A 20,720-nucleotide genomic window follows, 5' to 3' on the forward strand; every position below is an offset into this window, starting at 1 on the left:
TCAAGCACTCTCAGGACAATAATATTGTGTTTTTGCAAGCATAAATGAAGGCAGCAATTTCATTACTCGTGTGATTTGACTGCAGAATGGCCAGACATGTGATGTGCTCTGGGTTGTATCAATACTGAAAGAAGTTGTTAAATGATTATATTTCTCGGCAATAGATATTTAAAGGCCTAAATATTTCCTTTTCCTTTTCCATTGAGATGGAGTAAAAATCGATCCTCAATCCCTGTCAGTTAGTAACCAATAAAGTAAAACTTACACACCATACGCTACTCACAAAATCTATTTTCATTGAAGATAAGACCAAGTACACTGGCTGTCATACAACGTTAGTAACAGAGGATGAGTTTCTACCTGTTATTCTCTGAGTGATCTGGGTGAACATTTTAAATAAAAACTGGTAAAAGTTCTTGAGATCCACAATCCTCTTTCATTATTAATGTAACAACCTTAAGAATGTTTGGATTTGAGTAATCCCTTTCATTCATGACCCCAACCTTTCCCTCCCTTTGTTTCTGACTGGCACACAGCCACTGTATAAGGCCTTGACAAGTAGTTGTTTTGGGAAAGCTTTAACACCTGTCCACTGATCTGCTGCCAGTCTGCATCTGTGCCCAGCTGACAAGGCTGTCTGCTTTGACTAATGACATGATTGATGGACAAAATAAGGAAGAACACACAAAAACATTTCAGTCTGGTCTGGTGTGTCAGCGAGCCTTCATCAAGTGCTGCTGAAGGTATATTTTGCTGCATGCCTCATTACACAGTAATGGCGTTCCTAGGAAAAGCTGATTCTTTTCACGACACAAGACAGCAGGCAGCTTTATGGAATGTGGGCATATCGGTTGGAAGGAGGACTTTCTGAACAACAGATACTCTTCTCCCTCTCCCTCCAAAACTGTACCTGTCATCAAAATGCTAGGAGGCCAATTCAGAAAGTAAGGTAAGAAATGTCAATTCTTAGACTCTTATCCATTTTGCTGCCTCAGTCAGTTGTCATCTAACCTGTTGCAGTAAACATATGAGAAATTATAGATGAAAGCAATAATTCAGAACACCATGGTTTGCAGCCAAACACAACTGAATTAACAAACACCTGCAATTTCCAACGAGAAGCATTTGGACCATCCAGCCAGCAGCTGGGCTGGGGGAGTGTGACTCTTTTATCTGTGCCCAACAGGCTGCGGTGCTGATTTGACCTTGAAGCGAATATTAGTACACACTGCTCACTGTCTAGTTCCTGTTGGCAAATTATTTCTGAATGAACCATAAAGGTGTCACCTCTTCCCTTTTAAAAATCTTCAAGCCACAATGAGTCCCAAGGAGGCAGACTGGCCCTCGACTTATTTCCCAATTAGCGGCATTCCAATAAAGTTTGTGAGCCACTGCAATTCTCCTATATCACAATATGTAAAGGGTTTAAGCTTCAGTTCCTATGTCTAGTTCACATCTTGCAGATTTCCTTTTCAAGGGAGAGACAGGCAGTGAATGGGTCTCTAGTAAGCAAAAGGTTTGAACGTAAAATTCTTAAAAAAAATAAATCACCTAAAATGATGTCTCATTTCTGAAATAGCCACACTTACATCTCACAACCTCTTCTCATTCTGTCTGAGCAGCTGTATGACAAATATGTCAAATTAATACATCACAAGGTATGAATGCGTAGTTAGAATTTGACTGAAGTACCACCAGCCTGCAAAAAAGAACGATTTATCAATGCAAACTTAATAACATCTATTTGAATCTAACTAAAAATCAATATTTCATTACCAAATTGTTAGTGAGAATGAAGAAAAATTGCGGAAGTCGGGCTGTTTTCTGGAACCGAAGCATCAGGAGTTCAATCTGAAGACGGAATGATTCATGACCAGGAGCTGGTGAAAGGGTGAAGGAGGACGAATGCTGAGAACTTTGAGGGCTCTCTCCAGTGTGACCTTGGCAGGGGAAAGAAATATATAAGAAAATGAAAGCGACTGTCAATTCCCAACAGGGACAGATCACACAATAGATCAAGCAGAACCTGAGGTGGAGGGTGCAGGGGTTTATTAGGGAGCAAACATGCTGAATTTTCAGACACCGACGGTAAAAATGACTAAGCTCCAATCATTCAGATTACTTTATGGAAATGAAGTGCAATTTTGTAGCATTTCAAAGCCTTTGAGGTGATGTTCTGCAATGTTTTTTACAATGTCATATTTGGATAATTCTAGCCCTTCAAAAAAACACAAAGGATTTAAATAATTTAAATGTTCAAGTATTTAACAACTGTTAACGTGTTTAACTGATTAGTTCTGCACCACTTCACATGTTTGTATCTTTAATTATTTATTCATTTATCTTAATTGCTAACAACAATATTCGAGCACATCGAGGGGGAAGGTGGCCTTTGCAATTGTTATCTTCTTTAGGAGCTATCAGTTTGCATGCTTAAATAAATCTAAATTGACGAAAACGCTACAGTAAGACATCACAGCTGGGTGCAGTGCTCAAATACTGTGCCTTTTATAGCCCCATATTGAAATGTATAACAAAATGACAGCACATTGTCCCCTGGTTAGATTTCTATACTCATTTCTTCCTGATCATTGTTCTGTTAAAAGTTACTTACATTTTATTGCAGTCATCTATTTAGTGACAGTCTCGCTTCTAAATCAGCCTGAGTACACAGGGATCACTGGTTGGATGATTTTGAATATATGAAACTGACCTGAAATTGACAGGTAGGTTGTTAGAAACTGCAGCTTTAACAGCAATTTATATTGACACTCACTTAAAACACATCCCAGGCCGCAGTGTATAAATTTGGAAACTATCCCTGGTATGTTAAACATGCGCATATTATTTGAGTGACCAACCATCCCATAACGTACATATTAAGCAGTATTAGCAGGAAATGGAAATAGGAAAAACATAACAGAAAGATGGTGGGTCATATATTCCAAAAATAATGTGAATCCATGAGTGCACTATAGGCATGACATTGCTCACCCTACTCAGGCTGTTTTAGCCAATGGGGATGAAGAAAGGTATGATGTTATAATCCCCACAGAGTTAGTTCAGCTATGCAGATTTTTGAGGGTTGTAGCATGAGTTTTACCCTAAATTTCCAGGAAGCATCCTGGCATATCTGAACATAATTCTGAAGTACAATAAAACATAGAACATGTACAGCAGAGTATAGGCCATTCGGCCCATGATGTTGTGCCGACCTATACATACTTTATAAAAATACTAAACCCTCCCTACCTCATAGCGCTCTATTTTCCTTTCAACCATGTGCCTGTCTTAAGAATCTCGTAAATGCCCTAATTGTTCCAGCCTCCACCATCGCCCCAGACAATCCTTGCCAGGCACCCATGACTCTCTGTGCAAAAAAAAACCTTCCCCCTGATGTCTCCCCTAAACTTTCCACCCTTCAATTTGTACAGATGTTCTCTGGTGTTTTCTGCTCCCACCCTGGGAAAAACAGCAGGAAGTACCCGTCACTCAAAGATTGAAGGCATCACAAGGATCATGAAGAGAATCTCTGTTCTTGATCCATTCATTTTTATTTTGCCAACAATCTGAATAAGCCTGACCATTCAATTTCATTTCTAAGTACATTAAAATACCACTCATTGTCTTCACTACCATTAGCAAGCATCATTCTCTTCAAGCATCATTCTCTTCAAGCTTGTGCTGCATCACCAACCTTTCCCAAAACTGCTTCCTCACCGAACTGCACACCTGCCTTTCATCCATGGCCTCCACAACCTCATCTCAGTTGCTCCCTTCAATATCAGAAAATGCAAAAAAACAAGCTTCCTACACCTTATTAGATCTAGTCAACTCTAATTCTTTCTCTCTCCCTCTGCAGGATAAATTGGTCCACAATGTAAATATTGCCTGAAAAGAGGATTTATAGGCTGAGATCTCCTGCCAACAAAACATTTCCCTGGTAAGTTAGGTTGCAGTAGTATCCAATGATGGGACTCTCCTCTGTTCACAGTTGGGAAAGGGGTGTGTGTGTGTGTGTGTGTGTGTGTGTGTGCGTGCGTGTGTGTGCGCGCGTGTGTGTGTGTGCGCGTGCGTGTGTGTGCGCGCGCGCGTGTGTGCGTCCGCGTGTGTGCGTGCGCGCGTGCGTGAGACAGAGTCCCTGACTGATTTCTGTTTAAAGGACAATACAATCATGTTAACTTGAACCTCATTGAAGAAACTAATGTACATCCCATGCACAGCATATATTTAGCAGCGGATAATAACCTCAACAATTGCTGATATGGATAATTTAGGTTCACCAATTACTCATGGGTAGCTGTAAATAAATCATATTGGTTAGAGTAAATTGGTTTTTAAATCTTCCAGTTTAGGAGATCCAAAGAGAATGGCGTACCAGGAAATCAACAGGTCTCTTTTTGACTTCAAAGCCTCTGCTGAGCTCAGATGCTCTCTGACAAGGGAACAAAACAAAGTAATGTCTTGGGAGACAAGAAGAAGAGGAGGGAGTGGAGAAGGCCAAATCTATCAAAGATGTCCAGGACCAATTCTCCTGTTCTTCTCAGGTGCTGTTCAGTGAAAGAAGTTCAATGGAATGTGTTCCATCCAGAGAAGCTCAGAGTGGGTGAGGGCCACACTGTCAGAGACTGAAAAGTTCATGGTGCCCTTTAAATTGTATGATTTCATTTTTTTTTCTCCAGACTGGACATTGAGATGTCTGTAATAATTCCCAGTCACTCAACCATTATTGCATAACAGAGATGTTACTAAATGGATAGCACTGATTTAAAGATAATGTGCCTAATCCCGCAGAGGCTTATTATTCCATGAATGTTGAATGTATCTTACTCTTCACTGAGAGAGAGCAGCAGGCAGAGGGACTATATAACTTCACTGGAGTTTCTGGAAGATACAGGATGTGACAGACATCACCTGTATCACTTTGAGGCTGTCAGAAATATCCCACAGCTGCAAGACGCTCTACTGATGTTCAGCCAGTGTATGGCCATGCACCTCAACAGCCTGCTTAGTGGTGTTGGCAATTCATGCTGCAACAATTCTTTGCAAAATCTGCAGCATTCTCTTCTGAAATCCGAGGAAATTTGTGCATTTGCAACATAGAAAATCATCTCAAAATATTTCTCAAAGAAAAATCAATGGATCTTGAGATAATGAACAAAGTAGCAGAGTATCCAAAGCCTTGTCCAAAAAGAGAGACTGAAGAGACGACAAGATGCAGAGGGATTTACAAAGGAACCTTGAAAGTATCAGGTTCAGGTTGACTGAAGTTCAGTGATGGGAAAGGACAGTAGTGTGGTTTTGTTCCCTAGATAGGGCAACAACCTCATTGAGAAAGCACAGGATAGAAGTTAGCAGAGAAATCAGGGTGCACTTGGTCATTGCCTGTTGATCTAGGATGTTGGAAGTCACTGAAGGTACAGTTGGAATGGTCAATTCCGTTCTGGAGTCTGTATCCAGACCTTGTTCCAGAAGTGCTTTCTTTATGTCACCATTTAAATGGAAGTTTACAGAAACACCCTTTCATTCCCTTGATTCATACCTTGATGAAGGGCTCAAGCCTGAAACGTGGTATTTATCTTTATCTTTGCTATATACAGCACACTGACCTGCTGAGTTTCTCCAGCATTGTGTTTTTACCCTTTCATTCCTTCCTGACTCTTGACTTAATTTGTTCCAGCATCACTTTCCTGATATGGTGCCACAATTTGGGGGAGCTCTTCTTCAAGCCTGTCTGCCAAACAGCTGCCCCATGCTTCTGTCTTCAACAAATCATATCACCCACAGAAAGGAGAGAGAATCTCCTGGCTCTCTGAGTGTCAGACACTCCAGTCAGCGTTACTACAAAGATGTCTGATGGTATGAAACTGAGATACCAATGAAAGTTGATTCAACCTCTATTCAAACTCATCTTCTGAAGTTCCCTGCCAACCTTTGCATTTCTTTTATAAAGAAACACATTCCACACTAATTGCACCATTGGGTGCAATGGCAAATTGACCACCATCAACACCATCACGGGAATATCACCCATCATGATTATCATTCTGACTTGGAAGGCATTAATGTTCCTTCATCGTCACTGGGTCTAGATTCTGGAACCCCCAAGCTAAAGCACCATGAAATAACTTCACCAAAAGCCTCGTTGAGGTTCAAGGAAAGAAATGACCACCACTTTCTTCAGAATAGTTAGAATTCAGCAACAAATGGTGAACTTGCCTATGGTACTGGTAGCCAGAAAAAAAAAGATTAATATTTCTGAATATCACTAAAGTATCTGGTATGGTTACCTTCCATTAGTTATCGAGGTTAGTCATCTCAGATACCACAAGAACTCAGGTATTCATGGCTTGATTCTTGGCATCACCATTTTCCAGGCATGCTGCCGTGATGAACAATGGATGTGGTGTGATTAATGACACAGAGAATTGACTCACCATCATATCTCATGCAACAGCACCTCAACTTCATTTCATATCAATAGAGCTTCCACGACAGGTCTTATGCATATATACATGCAGCACTGTCACAGGCCATTTCAGCCCATGCATCCTTGCTGCCCAATTTACATCCAATTAACCTACACCCCCGGTATGTTTTTTTGAATAGTGGGAGGAAACCAGAGGCCCTGGGGAAAACCCACGCAGACATGGGGAGAACGTTGTGATGAATTATATTATAATACATATAAATGTGTTTTTGGAGGAGATAGATTGTGGGGGTTTAGTGTAGGTCAAAAAAAAACACAAGCATTTAACAAAACAGATCTCATTTAAAATGCAAGAGTTTTGCTCAAACCATATACTCTGGGCTCAGGGCCTTTTTAAAGACAATAAAAACTGCTTCGCTAAAGGCTTTCACAAGGAGGTGCAAATAGAAGAACCTGAGCCCAAGAGACTTCACAAGTAGGTGTAAATGGATTATTGTTTTGAAAGCAACAGATGAACAGGCTCGGAAGATTGGGTCTGGTGCCGCAATCTGTCTGACTGCAGTTTGCTGTTCTAAGAAGTTCATCACCTGAAAGAAGGGAAAAAAGAGGAACTCTTTTAGAAAACCCTGATGGGGAAAGTTTCTTTGGCAATCACTGAAGTGGTTGATCAGCAGAAATCAGTTTGTGTGTGTCCAACAAGCAACAAATCTTTCTCTGAAACCAACAAGAACCTTCCTGAGCAATAACCAATTACTTTTAAGCACCAGAGCTTGGTGAAAGTTCATAAATGTTAAATTCTGTGCACAGTATAAGAATTGCCTGATACCGGTGAACTTGGAGGAATGAGAATTGAAATTGGTCTGTGAATCAAAGAACTTTTCTGAACCTATACACATTACATACACGTGTGCTTAGAATTAGAAGCAGGTTAAGTTTTGTTAAATTAATAGTGATACATTAAACTCCTTACAGACAGCTCAGGATTCAAACCCAGGTCCTGATCGCTAGCACTGTAAAGGCATTGTGCAAACTACTGCACCAACCATTTCACCCCAATTAATGGCTTCACATCTATGATTTGTGTTTCCCTTGATTTTTGACTGTGACTTCTTAAATTGTAACCCTTCAATTATAGCTAAGTTTGCCATGAACTGCATGAAAATGTTCAGAATGTTTGCTTGTTGAAATTCAACAAGACAATGATATCTTAAAACAATAATTTTTATTAATTAATAATATAACATCTTACTTAACTCTAAACTTAACCCCATCTATGCACAAATGTAAATATGTACATGTGTGGATCACCCAAATCATTACAGCTTAGGCACAATTCTCAAAAGTTGATTCAAAGTTCAATCTTAGAAATCTTGCGTTCAAACTTAGAACTTTAAAAACTATTGTTCATAAGTAATTATGAAGTAGTTGAAATATCAAGTCATCAGACTTCAAAACTCATGAATTTTTGTGAATTGCTTTCAGAGAAATGTTTCTTCATATGAATGATTTGTCACAACTTCCCCCTTTCTTTGCAAAGGTGTTATGAAACTTGTGGCCTCCACGATGTTTTCAAAGACCCAGGCAAGGGTCAGATGAAATAACCATCAAAATGGCCATGATCCAAATGCAAGAATGATCTTGCTTTCTTTACCCAGATATGGGTCACTCCAAAGTGACCATTACAATGACCACAGTATCACTGCCCTCTCTTGACAAGAAGCAGCTGAAGTGACCATCTTTCTCATAGTCACTTTGATTCTGTCTCTCCAGATGACTTTCTGATGAATTAAAATGGCTTAAATCACATGATTTGCTTGATCACATATTGATTTTTAATTTACATTTCCTAAAAACATGAGTCATATGGCAGATGCCTACTATTTAAACTGGCGTCACTTTGAGAAAACGTTCATTGTTTCAGGTTTTCAATTGAGAACAATAATGCTTGTTTACAGTTTTGAACATAGATGCCTTTGCGTCTGGGTTTCAATATGTTATTATGAAATATGTGAGTGCCTACATCCCTGTTCCAATCCCCAAAGTAAATTTACAAAAAAAACACCCATGAAAGTATGACACATATTTTACTTTCTTCTCCCAATGCTTAGCCTTTTCCTTGATCCAAGTGATACAAATGACAAATATTGAACTCAGCATTATGTACACTTGACTGAACAATATGTACAAAACCCAATTCACCAATTTAAACTGATTTAGGCTCAAGGAGGAAAATGGCCCCAATATCTTCAAGGAGCCTCACTGATAAAACAACTTCATTTATTATTTGCAATGTATGTCTTAGGACATGTCTGACTGAAGACCACAAAAGTCTTATCCAAGAACTACTCTTTTTCTTAAGTTTACCTGCCTTTAACTCTGTCCTTCATATTCTGCATATCAGTCCTTGATTATATTATGTCTATGCCCTATAATGCAGCAAATAAAATTGTATTTCTTTCAATTTGGGGACACTTTTTTCATTTTATTTATGGATATAATTTAGGACAACTTTATACTCAACTCCAAATGAAGTCCTTTATTGTTAAGACTGTATTTGAAAAGCTTGAATTCCCCTTTAGTGGTGAAAATGCCTTTCCTTTAGAGGGTAAGAACTGAGCAGGTGCAAATACAAAGGATGAAGGAATTTCTGCAGCTCTAATATTAAAGGATGAGATGGAAGTGTGTCTAGTGTCTTGTCTCGTCTGCCCTGCTGAGGTCATTGAACTTGTTTCACCACCAGTCCACAGTTCTGACAGTGAAGAATGGTGTTGTGGAATTATGTCAAAAGCCATGTTCAGGATAGCAATCTTCCAAGGAACCTGGAAATGCAGAATAATATGGGAGTGGCTGAGTGTGACAGATGCATGCAAAAGTGGCACAGATTTACGTGATCCTTTCTGATATTCATAAACCAGCTGAAGATTAATGGAGTGGAAGCCCTTCCTGTTGACAAAAGCTGCTGACTGGTCTTCTGGTGCCTTGATGACTGCACGCATGCAGTCTATAACTCCCTGGGTACAAGGAAAACCAGCCACTGCTGCAAATCTGAGGGTCTTTTCATCTTGACTGTTGGAAAAGAGATTTATTTGATGTATTAGTTTGCTTTGCAAAGGAGAAGCTTAAAGCTTAATGCAAACTGGGATTACAAAGTATGTCCCCTGAAGCTGCCTGGAAGGAAAATGAGACAAAAAAAAAAAACCAATGGCTTCCATAATGAAGTGTAAGGACTTATTATTGGAGAATAACTGAAAAATAAAAAAAAGCAGTAATCTCCCAGCTCAAAACCACCATGAAATCTAAAAATCACAAAAAAGAATGATCTTGGACAAAAGCCTAGAAATTGGATTGATTAGCGTACATTTGTAATGTCCATCAGGCATAAATTCAAAGCAGATCATATGAGCAATCATTTCAAAATGAAATTGCACCCATCATAAACCTTCCATGCTCAGTGCATTTTTCCAGCATATATGTGCACCAAACTAAGTGAGCAATGCTCATTTCTTCCCTTGCTGGCATATTCTAATGACACCGAGTGCAACATGCAAGGATTTCTGAAAATGCACAATATGTCTCGAAGCACACTGTATTGTCAAATTTTACAAATTTGCTACATGTATAATTATTAAGGAACATCTAGAATCCTAACTAGACAGTTTCTCAACAGTATCCTGGAAATTAAATAAATACCAAGTTGCTCGGGTACTTTCCAAAGCCTATTGTAGGTTAAAGTTTTCTACTATTTGGTTTCTGAGATATTCCTATGAGAGGTGTCTCAATGATGCTCCTAGTGGTGGGACTCCATAGCTGGAATTAATATTATGGCTACAATTAGCCACTCAGGGTAGGATAAGAAGCTCAGGCAAGGAGGCAAAATACTCATCAATAGGAAGACTACACTCAGCAAGTCTTCAAGCACACCATATTCTACCTGCATCTCTTCGAATAAATCTCGGCAACCTAACATTACTAACATGTGAATATTACTGTTGGAAATGCATTAATCTTCTGAAAATATGTTTCTGTTGTCTGCAGCGGTCTCGGGACACCTTATAGCTTACACCCAGCGGGTAGAGATATTTTGTTGTGATTTACCTCATGTTGAACCATCCGGCTGATCAAAGACCCCAGCTGGATGAGCAGCATGTGGTCTGGAACGTGAGAGGCAGGTTAAAGAGCAGCAGAGCAATGGGCACAAGAGCAGAGGGAGGCCATGGGGAAAGCCTCCACAGAACACCAGCAGCCCCATCTCTCAGAAGTGCAGAGGAAGGAGATTATGACTTTGTAGGTGATAGCTTATTCAGAGATGATTTTTATCATGATGTAAAGATGTTCCCACACTCCAAACATAGTTCTGTAGTCTCTGGCTGTCATGGGAGACACAAGAGACTGCAGATGGCCTGTTTCCATACTGTAATTGTTAGATGGTTAGAGGCAGCATCAATGAGAGAAAATGAATGGTTAGCATTCTTGACGAAAAGTTCTGGGGTGGCTCTGTCTGGCCTCCTTGGCTTCCTGTATCAAGGTCACCATTCCCCACCTTAAATGTAGCCTTCCATGTTTCAACCCTGCAAATCTTTTTTTCCCTCTTTATGGCAGCTCTAATGTGCATTGCTGGTGTCAGTTGCCATGGAGAATATAGCTTTAAGGAGTGACATCCTTCTCAGAAAGCTGTCAGAATGAGCTTTCAGTTGAACATTATTCCTGTGAGCACTGTGTGTGTGTGTGTGTGTGTGTGTGTGTGTGTGTGTGTGTGTGTGTGTGTGTGTGTGTGTGTGTGTGTGTGTGTGTGTGTGTGTGTGTGTGTGTGTGTGTGTGTGGGGATACAATTAGCACTATATATGGAATCAATGCAATGTACAAATAAATGAAGGAATCTAATTTCCAGTCTATTGTGTCTACACTGAAGAGAATCTCTAAACTGTGTAACCCACGACCCTCTGAAAGTAACCCTGTCAAATTTTATCAGGGCATCAAACTGTGGGTCCTCTTTCCAATTTTTCAAGTTTTTATGATAAGGTCTATTCTTCTTCATTTCATATCCATCGGAAGAAACCTTCCAAATATGGACAAAGTGATATTGTTTTATCGAGTGAATGACAAAAGCTAAGTAAACAGTCAACCGGTGGCACTCACATCAACAGTGATGAAGTGTTTTGGAGATGAAGCGTATCAGCTCCTGTCTGAGAGGCGACATAGATCCATTCCAATTCACCTATCATGGCAACAGGTCTACGGAGGATGCCATCTCAATGGCTTTACACAAAGCCCTGGGCCACCTGGATAGTAGTCCATCAAGAGCATCTTGATGGACTACAGTTCAGCATTTAAAACTGATCAGCAAACTCCATATCCTGGGACTCAACAGCCCACTGTGTAATTTGATCCTTGATTTCCTCACCTCCAAACCACAATCAGTGAGGATTAGTAAGAACATCTCCATCAGCACCAGAGCATCATAGGGCTGATGTTCTAATCACTTTACACCTCAGTACGACAATAACATCATCTACAAATTTGGTGATGATACCACAGGAGTGGGTTATATTAAAAGGGATGATGAGTCAGCATGCAGGAGGGAATTTGAAAACTTGGCTGAATGATGCACCAATAATAACTTGCAAGGTATTGATTGTTGACTTCAGGAAGGGAAAACCAGATGCGTACAATCCAATGCTCATTGGAGAGGGTGAACAAATTTTAGTTCTTGGAGTCACTATATCAGAGGAACTTTCCTGGACCCAACACACTAATGACATTGTGAAGAAAGCACGTCAGTGCCTCTACTTCTCCAGCAGTTTGCAGAGGGTTGATATGACTTTGGAAACCCTGGCAAATTTCTACAGATGTGTGCTGAGCAGCTGCATCACATTCTGGTATGGGGACACCAATACCCATGAGTGTAAACCCATGCAAAAGGTAGTGGACACAGCCCGGGACATCACAGGCAAAACCCTTCCCACTATCAACATTGCCGTCAGAAAGCAGCAGGAATCATCATGGATCCACACCACCCAGCACATGCTCTGTTCTCGCTGTTTCCATCAGGAAAGAGATGTAGGTGCCACAAGACTCTCTCTACCAGGTTCAGAAACAGCTGCTACTCCTCCACCATCAGACTCCTCAACAATAAACTCATTTAAAGACTCTTACCATTGCCCTATATTGTTTTTTAAAAAATATTTTATTTAAAATTTTTTGCATACATATAATTAATAAATCATTATGGAGTACAATAGACGTTTAAATTGAAGAATTTATCATTTATTTTATGATGGTTATAACCCCTCCCCTTCCCTCCTTCTCCAAACCCTTTACCCTGCTCCCCCTCATAAAGAATAATATATGTGTAAAGCATAATATATAGTAATACAAAGTAAGAAGAAAAAAGAAAGTACAGGTATAGTACCTTGGACTTCCTGGAGTATAGCCCTCAACACACTGGAATTCAGCAGATTTTATATGGTCATTTTCATTTTAAGGAAGAAGGTTAACACAGGTCTCAAGAGACTGGATAAACATTTCTACGTATTTATACCGAAGGTTTGTATATACAGGCTCCAAATTTTCAAAAATATAGAATATTTATTTCTCAAATTATATCTAATTTTCTCTAAAGGAATACAGCTTTGAATTCCCATGCCTAGATGTGAGCCTGATTTCCAAGTCATTGCAATGCATTTCCTTGCTACTGCTCATTCCATTTTAACAAATTTCATTTGATATATTGATAATTTCAACTTAGATCTTGTTCCTTTTATATTTCATAATAGGAATAAATCTGGATTCACTGGAAATACTGTACCTGTAACTTATTCTAAGAAGTTCCCTGGATCCTCTCAAAATGGAGCAGGAGTTAGCAAGCTGGAGGCCTCCCAGTTCATATTTCCATGTTAATCCTTCTATAGAGACTCTTGACATGTTACCTTTCCAAAGATGTTTCCTTGCATGTTTATTTAATTCTAGAAAAAAAAAAATTGTGGCAGAAGTATAGGTAAGGTTTGAAAGAGATATTGAATTCTTGGGAATATGTTTATCTTTATATAGTTACCTTGGAGCATGACCAAGTTGAATGCAAGAAAGTTCCCATCTTTTCACCACATCTAAAACATTGATCTGATTTCATTCTATTCGATTTTTGTGGTGTTAAATATAACTGATGTAGAAAATTATACTGAACTAATCTATATCTTACATTAATAGTGTTTGTCATACCATCTTGACAGAGATCTAACCATCTTTGCTCATCAATTATAATATTCAAGTCCAACTCCCAATTCTGACTGGGTTTATGCACTCCCTGTTTAATAAAAGATATATTGCAGAAGTAAATTTCTTAGTATTTCCTCTTCTAATAAGCATTTCACCTCACTACAAATGGGTAGCCACATCTCTAAACCTAATTTTTCCCTTAAAAATGCTTTCAATTGTAAATAACAAAACAGAGTATTGTCAGGTATTCCATATTTATTCATCAGTTGTTCAAAGGACATCAATTGGCCTTGTTCATAACAATTTTCAATATTTTTATTACCCTTACTAAACCAAATGATTAAAAATTGGTTATCCTTGGAAAATGGTATGTTTGTTTTTAATTAAAAGCTTCCTAGGTGATATATTTCCTTTTATTTCATTTTTGCCATTTACCTTTATTCAATCAAATGTTTCAACAATGGTGTCTCTTTAACCCCAATAAATAATTTTGAATCCCATTTGTATATAAATTCCTCTGCTAATCTCTCTCCTAGTTTGTCTAACTCTATTTTAACCTATGCTGGCTTTTCTACTACTTCAAAGAGAGAGGTAAGGAATCTCATTTTAGCTACTTGGTAAGCATTCTTAAAGTTAGGAAGCTGGAGGCCTCCCAGTTCATATTTCCATGTTAATCCTTCTATAGAGACTCTTGACATGTTATCTTTCCAAAGATGTTTCCTTGCATGTTTATTTAATTCTAGATAAAAAAAAATGTGTGGCAGAAATATAGGTAAGGTTTGAAAGAGATATTGAATTTTTGGGAATATGTTTATCTTTATATAGTTAACCCTTACTATTAATGTTAAAGGTAAAGTCATCCATTTTTAAAAAATCAACTTTTTTTGAGCAATGGCAAATAATTCAATTTATATAAATTGCACTGTATTGTTTGTCTTTCCTCTCCGTAATGCATAATCATTTGTTTATTTGTGTACATGTGTACATTGTGTACAGATTTTTTTTGCATTACCAATAAGTGGTCATTTTGCCTTGCCTACAGCAAAAATAATCTCAGGGTTGTATGTGATATCATATATGTACTCTGACAATAAATCTGAAATCTGAGAAGGACTCCAAAACTGCTGTGGCCCCAATGAGAGCAGTGTCTTAGACATGTGAATGAAATGCATCAGTAAACTGCAATTTTTTTTATCAATAAATAAACAAGAACTAGTGACAGTTCAGCATTTAATCTGGAAAAGGTGTCTGAAATAGAAATTATTACAATTAATGCCCTTCAGACAGGTGAAACCAAGTATTTTGGCCAGTTACAGGTCAACTCATGAGTATCTTGTTCAAATGCACTGAAAGGTTTTTTGGTTTGTTTCTCCAGATATTTTTTGTTGTTATGCTATTTTTAGCTTATCCATTAACTCAGTTGTGTCAATGCAGTCTCAGTTTTAGCATAGTTGTTTATCTATTTACTTTAACAAGATAATGACTGCATTTAAATAGATACGAATTTATGCAAACATTACCAGTCACAACTAAAAATAGTGTTCAGAGGAAATAACATATTTAAATAAAAGAGGTTCTTTTTAATTTCTGCTTAAAATTTCAGCATTTTCAGTAATTTACTGTTTGCTATTTCTATTGTCCTGGATAATTTTGACAATTTTTTTTATTTCCCATTATCCCTGCATGTTCTGTATTTGATGAGACATGAGATTTTTTAGACATACATCACGGTAACAGGCCATTTCAGCCCATAAGTCCATGCTGCCCAATTTACACCCAATTAACCTACACCCCCAGTACATTTCAAATGAGGAATATGATCCTTATTACTACCTTCATTCAAAATTTTGTACCTTTTTCCACCTTCCTCTTTCCTCATAATTCCCACATTAACTGTGGGCTGCATATTTTTGTTCTATTTTGCAGTCTCTTTGGAGTTTCTGTTTTTCTTACATAGGATGGTCAGATAATCTAAATTGGCTCTGATCAGCATTGTGTAAAACATTTATAGATATATATATATCTTTGTGAATGCAGAATGTTCTGTGTTCTCCCAGCATTCAATTGCTTTACCATTTTGCCTAGATGTTGAACGAATATAGTCCCAAAATAGTTACTTTTAATTATTGCAGTTTTTTGACTAAGATAATATTATATTACTGGTGCTAAAATCCAATTTGCAAGTATGACCATAAAACATTTCTAAACAAATTTTAAACTGCTGGTTTGCACTCCCAACAACACATCCCCAATCTTTCATTTGACTTTATGAAGATACTTACAAGCTTTCATCTGATTTCAGCATCAGACCATTCTCATTATTCTCCTTCGATTAATTTGCGAGGGGGTGCTGGAGGCTTCCTGATCATGTCAAAGGTGTGCATCTGGAGCTCCGGTTGCCGGTGGTCTGGATGGAAGGCTGCGCAGCTGTGGAGGCTGAGGGAACACTGGAGACAAAGCCATGGATGATCAATGACTGTGGTGACTCTCCTTTGCTTCTTTTTCTCTGGCTCAAAGGGGCTTAGGGCAAATTTTGCTGATAGCGAATCTTTGCCTGCTTTACAGTAGATTAGTGGTTTTCAAACTTCCCCCTAAATTCACATTCCACCTTAAACATTCCCTATGCATAAGTGCTCTGTGATTTGTAAGGGATTGCTTAAGGTGGAATGTGAGTGGAAAGAAAAAGTTTGAAAACCACTATTTTAATCGTACCTAATTGACTCATTATGAGCAGTTTCATAACTCCAAAGGAAATAGATCAATGACAATTTTTCTCATGCAAAATATTTCAGTAACATTTCGGTCTAGAGCAGTGGTTTTCAACCATTTCCCCCCCTCCCCACTCAGACATCACCTTAAGCAATCGCTCACTATGACATAGGCATTACTTAAGGTGGAATGTGAGTTTAAGGGGGCAGTTTGAAAACCACTGCAGTAGACTAAAGAAAATTTTGTGTAATATCACATTTTCCATTTTATTACATGACAATGAAATAATCTTGAATTTAGAATCTTGAATATATCATATTCCATACTTCGACAGGATTCTAAATTGTTTTCTTGGTGATTCTCCAAAAATTTCCTGGGTTTATAATTACAGATCAAATACTCAACAAAAGGAGATAAATTGTCTTCATAAAAGTCAAGTAAATTTACTCTATAACAACCTCCACTCCCTTGCCTCACAATCCAGAATTGTGAGCCTCCTTCTAACCTCTGGTGACGTCTAAGTGGAGTTTGTATGTTCTCCCTGTGGCCACGAGTTTCCTCTGGGTGTTCCAAATTTCTTTCACATCTTAAATAAGTGTGAGTTGGTCGATTTATTGGCCACTGTAAGTTGTCCCTTAAGCAGTAGTGTTTGGCATGGGATGGATGGTTGTTGGTGGGGGGTGGGGGGGGGAGTGGAATCAAGGCAGTTGATGGGGAAAGTGGGGAGAATAAATTAGATTGTGGTAGGAGGATTATAAAAATGTGTCAGGACAGAGAGGCTCGTTTCCATGCTGCATCTCTACCGTCCCATGACTCCAAATAATTCTATGTTAACTTTTTTTCTCTGCAGTTAATCTTCGAGCCCATGAACTAGAATAGCTCACTCATTATGGCATAATTATAAATGCTACAGAGTTCTGAATAACTGCAATGATTTTTTTTATTTTATTGTGCAAATACATAAATAGTCTGTGTGGTGAATATAGTGAATCCATAAAAATGTAAGCTTAATCTTTTGGTGGTTCATTGTGTAAATTGCTTTATATTCATTCCAATTTTAGTACAAAGGTAGTGGATCAATAGGGCCTATTTTGGTGCTGTATCTTTCCATAATGATATCACTCGGATTAACCTTCCTATAGGTACAATTTACCACATATCCCAGAATTCCCCAGCTATTTCACCTCACTGAATAAAATATTGCTCGCAAAGTGATGGCGGAAGAGTGATCATTGGTTTCTCATATCACAAAGAACAAATATTGACTGCGACTGAGGGATATAACATTAAACTATTGACCTAAGGTTGCATATGCAATTGGGAAAGTCGCTTATGTAACCCAAAGGGCAGCGATTTACATTGTGTTTCATGAGCTGAAATCAATATTTATTTTATTGCGCTCATGGATTTAAAATTCTTGAGAATGGTAAAATTCCTGTCCATTTTAGCAGAGACTATATTGTGGACTGCTTGACATTCAAAGATAATTGCCCTGTCTATATTGTCAGGTCAGCAATTAGTGAACTATAATGATTCTTGACGCGAACTACGAAAAGTTATTTTTTGACAGGTGACAACTCACAAGTGAATTCCATTAACATGCTTAATGCAAGTTGGAGAAACCTCCACTAAAATACCAGGGGGAGAATTTTCCAAAGGATGCATTAAATATTTGAATATTTATGCCAAAATGTAACTTCAAAGCCTTGATGTTTTAATCTTAGATGACAATAATAATGATTATTGTCATTTAAAGACTTGATGGGTTGATTTTGATAATACAGGTTTTCCAAAAAATTACTGTTGGCAAAACAGTATAGATAATCTAAAGAATTAAAATTTAAAACCTAAATGTTCCTTGAATAATATTTTAATATAATGAGGCTGCCAAAAAGCAGCTGCGAATGACATTGAAAATTTACCAAAATAACTTCCTTTCAAATGCCCTGCATTTCATTAATTGCAACAATCTTTTCAAAGACTGAATCTGCTCCATGAATGAACTCGCTGCACAAAGTCACAAAGCTGCACCAACACTGATCCGTTGATGTATTACTTATCAGTTTCAATGTGCACAGACCTGCTAAAGACATGCCACTTAGGAATGAAGTGGCTGTTCTTATAAACAAATACATTGGGAAAATGCCCAGTCCTCATATGTAAAGCTACACCAAATAGGAAAGTACATTGTGATAGGCCTGTGGGATTAGAAACCAAACATCAGAGCATCTTTATTTTTCTTTTTTTTTCCCAGAACACACCCATAAAAATGAATGCACAAATCTGTATATAAACATGTACCCATTCCATACATCCATATCAAGGTGATAAGTAAGTTATGAGCCTGGATCTTGTTACTTCCAGAGATACAAGAGACTCCAGATGTGTCCTGTACATTGCTCAGTAAACTAATGACCTAGAAATCTTAAATATTGCATGTGTTTGGCTTAGTATGAGGATGCACAGAGCACTGTTAGTTTTTCTCAAGTCCCCAAAGGAAGCCTTCCGTGGGTCAAAGGTGTCTAATTTTAATTTTCACCACTGAAAATTCATTTTTATCTGTTTTTGAGGCAGTAAGTGTTTTGGTGGACTTGACCTAAGTACATTTTGTCCACTGAAACCATATGTTTTTGTCAGACACCAACTACAATTAAAACCAGTGAGACAAACATATCCAAGAGAGAGAACCAAGTTTAGGGAGATAGCAATGAAATGCCTTTTCATACTATTACAGAGACTGTTTACAATAACCAAAGAATCATTTTTTGGGGATGATTCTGATGGAAGAGCACCAAGTTCCTTGGAGTTCACTTACCTATTGTGGGTTCTCGACGTCTCCTTACTTGTCAGCAAAGATGCAACAGCAACTGCACCTCCTGAGAAGACTGAAGCAGGCGAGACTACCAGCCACCATTCTGTCAACCTTCTGTAGGAGCTCCAGCAAGAGTGTCCTGGCTGGTTGCATCATAGTGTGGTATAGTTGCTGTAGAGAAATGAATCAGAGGTCAATCCACAGTACCATAAGAGTGGCAGAGAGGATCATAGTAGTCTCCCTCCCCCACCCCCCGCATCTATGTGATCTACCAGGATCATTGTCTGAAGAGGTCAGGCAAAATCACTGAGGATTCCTTCCACCCTGCACAAAGCATCTTTCAGCTGCACCTATCCAGGAAAAGATACAGGAGTACCAGAGCCACCACCAGCAGGCTGAGGAACAGATTCTTCCCAGGGGCAGTGAGGACACTGAACGGCCAAAAAGAATTGCTCACAATAAACAGCCAAGACACTCATATGTTCAAAACAATATTTATTTATATATTTGTATATATGAAATATTTGTCCTGCTTCTGTGTATTGTTTGTCTGTATGTATGTTATGTCTGGTTGTCTGGTTGTGGTGCCTGCCACATTGACCACCACCAGTGGGCTGATCTCGCCTCCAACCGTGCATCTTGGCGTCTCACAGTTCGGCGGGCAGCAACCTCCTTTGAAGAAGACTGCAGAGCCCACCTCACGGAGAAGACAAAGGAGGAAAAACCCAACATCCAACCCCAACCAACCAATTTTCCCTTGCAACCGCTGCAACCGTGCCTGCCTGTCCCACATCGGACTTGTCAGTCACCAATGAGCCTGCAGCAGACGTGGACATACCCCTTCATAAATCTTCGTCCACGAAGCCAAGCCAAAGAAGAAGAAAGATGTCTGCATGTTTTGCACCGAGGCCCAGAGAAAGCAGTTTCATCAGGTACAATTAGATGATAATAAACTTGCCTTGACTTGGAAAGGGAAAACTTTTCCTTCTTAGTATACTTTTAGCTAAACTTTGAAGACAAAAGCCCTGGCATTGGCATCATCGGGCATTTCATCAAAACATTTGACAGGAAAGAAAAATGCTCACTTTCAATTTGACAAAAGTGGAGGCTTCAATGGCCGGGAAACTTCAAAAGTCCAAATTCGAAATTATTGTAAACTTTTTGTCTCCGATGAATGTAGAATGGGTCACAAAGCAACAAGTGAATTGTTCTATTGAATGGTGCAAGATCTTAGTCACAATAATAAATTAATGGGAGTTGTTAGTGCTTTCTGGAGATTTTCAACAAACACTACTGGTAAATTCACAAGATACTAAAGAAAATATATTGAAAGCCTGCATAAAAGCATCATATATTTGGAAAAATGTTAAACCATTACACTTGAAAACTAATATGCAAGTACATTTGACAGGGGATCCATCCATGAGAGTTTGTTTTGAATTTATTCAAATTAGGAAATTGGGAAATTAAGCACGAAGTCTCAACAGGGACAATTTTGATGACAAACTTGGGCCAAATTGTCATATTATTTCCTAATCTGATGCAAGCTGTTTTCCC

At 38.5% G+C, this 20,720-nt stretch overlaps 1 long non-coding RNA gene across 1 annotated transcript; it reads right to left on the minus strand.

Moving 5' to 3' along the window:
* Positions 1-284: 284 nt before the first annotated feature.
* Positions 285-19,332, minus strand: LOC138744004 (uncharacterized). Its single transcript, XR_011345184.1, has 6 exons — positions 19,167-19,332; positions 15,925-16,089; positions 13,236-13,392; positions 2,615-2,713; positions 1,777-1,940; positions 285-1,699 (listed from the first exon to the last, which is right to left on the minus strand). It is a non-coding gene; the product is annotated as an uncharacterized lncRNA (long non-coding RNA).
* Positions 19,333-20,720: the final 1,388 nt, after the last annotated feature.

Source organism: Narcine bancroftii, chromosome 10 (assembly GCF_036971445.1).
Source record: "Narcine bancroftii isolate sNarBan1 chromosome 10, sNarBan1.hap1, whole genome shotgun sequence".
Lineage (NCBI taxonomy): Eukaryota > Metazoa > Chordata > Chondrichthyes > Torpediniformes > Narcinidae > Narcine > Narcine bancroftii.